Source organism: Carassius gibelio, chromosome B25, assembly GCF_023724105.1.
Source record: "Carassius gibelio isolate Cgi1373 ecotype wild population from Czech Republic chromosome B25, carGib1.2-hapl.c, whole genome shotgun sequence".
Lineage (NCBI taxonomy): Eukaryota > Metazoa > Chordata > Actinopteri > Cypriniformes > Cyprinidae > Carassius > Carassius gibelio.
Genome location: NC_068420.1, coordinates 13,897,470 through 13,904,495, shown reverse-complemented (window position 1 = coordinate 13,904,495; position 7,026 = coordinate 13,897,470). Strand labels below are relative to the sequence as shown.

Sequence of the window (7,026 nt, the reverse complement as noted above, 5' to 3'; positions counted from 1 at the left end):
ATTTACATTCATGTATGTGGCGAGTGGGGCGGGGCCGAGAGGCGTGGGAACGAGGAGTGAGGCCAGGTGTAGTGATTGGAGATGAGCTACACCTGCGCCCCACCGCCAGTATCGAGTCCCACGTAGGAGATGGAAGGATATAAAACTGGAGTGACGACCGTGAAGGACGAGAGAGGACCAGGCCTGGGACATTATTTTATGTTTGCTTTTTATTTTAAGCGCACCAGTCGTCCGTGAGGGGCTGGTGCGATGTTTTGTGTTTATTTTGTTATTATTAAAATGATGTGTTGATTGTGCGCCGGTTTCCGCCTCCTTCTTCCCGACGACTATGGAGTTTTTATCGTTACAATGTATTTTTTTCTTACATAATAAAAAACTTTAAACTCAAACCGAAGATTTGACGATAGAATCTGTAAAAATCGTCCGTGGCTGATTTGCCAGAGGTGCCCTGATCCTTTCACTGTGGTTAAGACTTAGTTTAAAGCAAACATTTGTATCCAGATGAGAGCCCAGCTGTTCATGACTCACTGCTGCCTGACTTTCAGAGGCATTTCACTGAAACTATGTATATGAACACGCTTCCCTGCAGCCAGCTAAAAAAGCTCTATATAATTTACAGACTTGTGAAGTCACATCTGTTGCCGCTGGCAGTGGGTGGGCGCCCATGTCAGCCCGTCTCTATACTTGGTCAGCTGTTGAGCGCGATTGGTCTGTTTGTCTGTGAGGCAGAGATAGGCCAATCATGCCCTTTTTAGGGCCGAGAGGGGATCCGTGACCCTAGATCTGAGCTGAATGTCACACAACCTGCTGCAGTGCTCTTTGAGAGAATGTCCAGATCTGGTTACTCAGTAGTTTGTTATGCTTGAAGAAAAAGAAATGATGACATGAGACAGAATGATGGATGGAGAGTGGCTTTGTTCCCTTACCAAGTGAGCTGTTTTACTGTCTACTATCTATATAGGTTGCTGCCTTGTAAACTAGCATGCTAACTGATTTTGAACCTCATAAGTGACACTATTTATAACTCAACAATTACAGTGCAAGTCAGACTGTTGCTGTTAGCATGTTGCTAAGCTAACAAATTGGTTAAAGTTCTTTCAAGTTACACTCTGTGGCCATCTTCCTAACATCCACAGGTTGTTGCTTTCTTTTTTAGCTCCACATGTTTTGAATCAGACATAAAATCTGACAACATCTGCATCATATATGTAGCTTAGAACATGCTAACAATCTGTATTTTTCAGGCTAGCCCAGTTTATATTGAGTGAAAGCGCAAACACTGCAAGAAAAACAGAAGTAGGCTAAACTTTGGGCTAAACACACTTCAGCCAAAAGTTAAACAACTGCGAATGCAAGGGAGACTAGAACTGATTTCAGATTTTTTTTTATGTCTAATGTAAAGCTAATAATTAAATAAAAAAGGTTAAAATTAAAATAAATAATTGTAAAATGACATCAAAATAAAACACTTTGGGAATGCCTGCAGTATATGTAAAAAAAAAAAATATATATATATATATATATATATATATATATATATATATATATATATATATATATATATATATATATATATATATATATATATATATATATATCTGTGCATTTTAATGAGTTTGAAAGACAAAAACCTTCGTTAAATAATGATAATTCAAATAAAAATTTATGTTGTAACACTTCTTAAACCTGAAATGATTTTTATAATCTATTTATATAAGTGGTAGGCTATTTTAGAAAGAAACATTTAAAGGATGAAAAAGAGGAATTACGGCGAATCAATAAAACATGAATAATTTATTGCTAATAAATGAATAATACGTAATCATAAAATCAATAACATTAATTATGAGTAATGTAATTTAATGTAGAATAATAATAAAAATAATTGTATTTATAACACTTCATATTTAAACAAAATATAAAGTGCATTATAAATAAAATGTATTATTATAATTTACCTAATTACAAGTTCTTATTTTTTAGAATCTGATTATGTAATCCAGATAACATGTAATTAGTTTAGATTATGGTGAATGTAAATATAAAAATAAAGTCTAATTCAAAATACAAACAAAAACTACATCAGTGATACTTAAATAACACTGGCCCATCTCCTGTCTTGTGCTGTCTCTGATGCAATACTCTAATGAGCACAAAATACATATTGATTAAATAAATAGAAAATGCATGGCTTTTAGACACAATAGCAGTTATGCAAACGCCAACATGGGTTAACCCTGCGATTTTCAATTTTTAAAGATGGATTTCCTTCTCTTGGTGGATGCCACCCCCGGCATGTTTGTGAAAGAGGCATTCCTCGCCGTGCAGCGTGGGAACAACCTGGACCATCCATCCGGTATTCCGACGGAACATTGTCACACCAGAGCCGGCTGTTGCCATGGAGACCGCCACAAGTGCTCTAGTGCATGTCCCTTTTTAGAAATGAGTTCTGAGGTGGGAAGTGCCTCAAGAGAGCCAATCGGTAGCTATCGCCCTGCGTTAATAGCGTTCGCTGCTCTTTGAAGCCCTGAATTAATGAGGTTGCACAACATTTTCCCAAACCACCTGCTGTACGGTCAGATGTGTGTGAAGCTGACTGTTCACCTATGGTATAACAGCAGTCGCTTTAGCTTAAATGTCACCATGGGAAATCGGCATACCAGAATCCAAGGGATGCGGGCAAAGGTTGACAGATGGTTTAAATAACAGAACCAACCGTGAGAATAAGAGCACTGGCAGCACCTTTAAACACACAGGCAACCGTATACATTCACACACACACACACACACACATAACCTCTAAGCTTGCACAGTGTCAGCGGCTCACAAGCGATTCGCCCCCTCCGCACATTTGCTTCGAAGACCAGGAACACTGTGTACCCAACTTGTACACTGGCATCAGGGCACATGAAGCCCCAGCCTGAGGATATCACATGCATTCACACATCACAGATCTGACTGCAGCAAATGAATGTTTTATCAGACTCCATTTCAGCTCTGTGCAGTCAAACTCAATACATGCTTTTCTGTTGATTACATATTATTTACATAATTGCAATAATTTATTCATAATGTGTTAATTCTCCCTAATTACTCTTTTTAATTTTTTACTCTTTTTCCTTACTACAATAGCCTACCATATTCTGAAAGTTTTGTCAACATTCAAACAGAGATCAGTCATTTGTCAGGTGTCTACACAGCATTTGACCACTGGACTTACAAAAATAATTTCAGCGTTTAAACATTGCATCAACTACTGATGAACACATCCATTTTTGTTTGAATTTCAAACAGATTCACAAACTTTTTTTGTCATCTGGTCCTCCTTCACCTAATAAATTTATATATGTATGTAATAAATATTTTAATAATGAAGTATCACATTTGCATGTCCATGGTTCTGTGACGTTGGTTATGGTCAAATGACATGCAGGTAAACAAATAAATATTGTATTTTTTTCAGTTAGTGTTTTATTTTGATTAATTTAAAAATTATTTGTTTTGATTTCACATTTTTATGATTTAATTAATTATTAGCTTTTCATTAAACTTTTCCAAATTAAACATTATATTACGTCAAGGTTTCCCAAACTGGAATGTTTAATGCACTTCATTTTGTTGATAACAACAATTAGATTGTATGTTCTTATTCTTTGTATTTTTATATCAATATGGTACAAGATTCTTTTTTTTTTCTTTTTTCTTTTTTTTTAAATCAATGCGGTTGTTAGGGTGTTCTGAATAGTTGCCAGGGCATTGCTGTGCGGTTGTTAGGGTGTTATGAATAGTTTCCAGGGCATTGCTGTGCGGTTGTTAGGGTGTTATGAATAGTTGCCAGGGCATTGCTGTGCGGTTGTTAGGGTGTTATGAATAGTTGCCAGGGCATTGCTGTGCGGTTGTTAGGGTTATGAATAGTTGTCAGGGCAATGATGTGCGGTTGTTAGGGTTATGAATAGTTGTCAGGGCAATGCTGTGCGGTTGTTAGGGATATGAATAGTTTCCAGGGCATTGCTGTGTGGTTGTTAGGGTTATGAATAGTTGCCAGGGCATTGCTGTGCGGTTGTTAGGGTTATGAATAGTTGTCAGGGTAATGCTGTGCGGTTGTTAGGGTTATGAATAGTTGTCAGGGTAATGCTGTGCGGTTGTTAGGGTTATGAATAGTTGTCAGGCAATGCTGTGCGGTTGTTAGGGTTATGAATAGTTGTCAGGGCAATGCTGTGCGGTTGTTAGGGTTATGAATAGTTGTCAGGCAATGCTGTGCGGTTGTTAGGGTTATGAATAGTTGTCAGGGCAATGCTGTGCGGTTGTTAGGGTTATGAATAGTTGTCAGGGCAATGCTGTGCGGTTGTTAGGGTTATGAATAGTTTCCAGGGCATTGCTGTGTGGTTGTTAGGGTTATGAATAGTTGCCAGGGCATTGCTGTGTGCGGTTGTTAGGGTGTTATGAATAGTTGCCAGGGCATTGCTGTGCGGTTGTTAGGGTGTTATGAATAGTTGCCAGGGCATTGCTGTGCGGTTGTTAGGGTTATGAATAGTTGTCAGGGCAATGATGTGCGGTTGTTAGGGTTATGAATAGTTGTCAGGGCAATGCTGTGCGGTTGTTAGGGATATGAATAGTTTCCAGGGCATTGCTGTGTGGTTGTTAGGGTTATGAATAGTTGCCAGGGTAATGCTGTGCGGTTGTTAGGGTTATGAATAGTTGCCAGGGCATTGCTGTGCGGTTGTTAGGGTTATGAATAGTTGCCAGGGTAATGCTGTGCGGTTGTTAGGGTTATGAATAGTTGTCAGGGTAATGCTGTGCGGTTGTTAGGGTTATGAATAGTTGTCAGGCAATGCTGTGCGGTTGTTAGGGTTATGAATAGTTGTCAGGGCAATGCTGTGCGGTTGTTAGGGTTATGAATAGTTGTCAGGCAATGCTGTGCGGTTGTTAGGGTTATGAATAGTTGTCAGGGCAATGCTGTGCGGTTGTTAGGGTTATGAATAGTTGTCAGGGCAATGCTATGCAGTTGTTAGGGTTATGAATAGTTTCCAGGGCATTGCTGTGTGGTTGTTAGGGTTATGAATAGTTGTCAGGCAATGCTGTGCGGTTGTTAGGGTTATGAATAGTTGCCAGGGCATTGCTGTGTGCGGTTGTTAGGGTGTTATGAATAGTTGCCAGGGCATTGCTGTGCGGTTGTTAGGGTGTTATGAATAGTTGTCAGGGCATTGCTGTGCGGTTGTTAGGGTGTTATGAATAGTTGCCAGGGCATTGCTGTGCGGTTGTTAGGGTTATGAATAGTTGCCAGGGCATTGCTGTGCGGTTGTTAGGGTTATGAATAGTTGTCAGGGCAATGATGTGCGGTTGTTAGGGTTATGAATAGTTGTCAGGGCAATGCTGTGCGGTTGTTAGGGATATGAATAGTTTCCAGGGCATTGCTGTGTGGTTGTTAGGGTTATGAATAGTTGCCAGGGTAATGCTGTGCGGTTGTTAGGGTGTTATGAATAGTTGCCAGGGCATTGCTGTGCAGTTGTTAGGGTGTTATGAATAGTTGTCAGGGCATTGCTGTGCGGTTGTTAGGGTGTTATGAATAGTTGCCAGGGCATTGCTGTGTGGTTGTTAGGGTTATGAATAGTTGCCAGGGCATTGCTGTGCGGTTGTTAGGGTTATGAATAGTTGTCAGGGCATTGCTGTGCGGTTGTTAGGGTGTTATGAATAGTTGCCAGGGCATTGCTGTGCGGTTGTTAGGGTTATGAATAGTTGCCAGGGCATTGCTGTGCGGTTGTTAGGGTGTTATGAATAGTTGCCAGGGCATTGCTGTGCGGTTGTTAGGGTGTTATGAATAGTTGCCAGGGCATTGCTGTGCGGTTGTTAGGGTGTTATGAATAGTTGCCAGGGCATTTCTGTGGGGTTGTTAGGGTGTTATGAATAGTTGCCAGGGCATTTCTGTGGGGTTGTTAGGGTGTTATGAATAGTTGCCAGGGCATTGCTAAGCGGTTGTTAGGGTTATGAATAGTTGCCTGGGCATTTCTGTGGGGTTGTTAGGGTTATGAATAGTTGCCAGGGCATTTCTGTGGGGTTGTTAGGGTGTTATGAATAGTTGCCAGGGCATTTCTGTGGGGTTGTTAGGGTGTTATGAATAGTTGCCAGGGCATTGCTAAGCGGTTGTTAGGGTTATGAATAGTTGCCTGGGCATTTCTGTGGGGTTGTTAGGGTGTTATGAATAGTTGCCAGGGCATTTCTGTGGGGTTGTTAGGGTGTTATGAATAGTTGCCAGGGCATTTCTGTGGGGTTGTTAGGGTGTTATGAATAGTTGCCAGGGCATTGCTAAGCGGTTGTTAGGGTTATGAATAGTTGCCTGGGCATTTCTGTGGGGTTGTTAGGGTGTTATGAATAGTTGCCAGGGCATTTCTGTGGGGTTGTTAGGGTGTTATGAATAGTTGCCAGGGCATTGCTAAGCGGTTGTTAGGGTTATGAATAGTTGCCTGGGCATTTCTGTGGGGTTGTTAGGGTGTTCTAAGTGGTGGCTCACGCATTGCTGTCTGATTGCTAGGATGTCCTGACTGGTTGCCATGCCAAGTCATTAAAATGCAGTTGCTTTGGTGTTTCTAGGTTGTTACTTTGATTTTTAGGGTGTTATGGGGGTTTGAGTACTGTATGCTGTTACTAGGGTGTTCTGAGTGGTTGACAAGGCATTGCCAGGTTGTTAGTATTCATTTGTTATGGTGTTTTGGATGGTTGCCAGGTCCCTCCTTCAATGGGAGTCAATGAGTACATTTTCCGTTAATTGAAAAACGATCTAAGTTTCGATCTAATCGAAAACTGATCACTTAGAAGAAAACCCCTCTTTATAAAATCTTAATTTAACAAAAGATTTGATGAAGTTGCAGAATTTAATAGTTTGGGTCTGCTCTAACCTTATAAAGTCACAAAGAGTTTCAGTATGTTCAAACAATCACCAACTGCAAGTAAAGCTGGTGCGCATCAACACAGTTTTGTGTATGCATTCTGAATGCGACAGAATGAAGGCATTATGTACAGGTGTGCACC

General features: G+C 40.4%; 1 long non-coding RNA gene across 1 annotated transcript; it reads left to right on the top strand.

Annotated features, from left to right (window-relative positions):
• Window positions 1-781: 781 nt before the first annotated feature.
• LOC128014639 (uncharacterized) lies at window positions 782-3,462 on the top strand. Its single transcript, XR_008183606.1, has 2 exons — window positions 782-929; window positions 2,260-3,462. It is a non-coding gene; the product is annotated as an uncharacterized LOC128014639 (long non-coding RNA).
• Window positions 3,463-7,026: the final 3,564 nt, after the last annotated feature.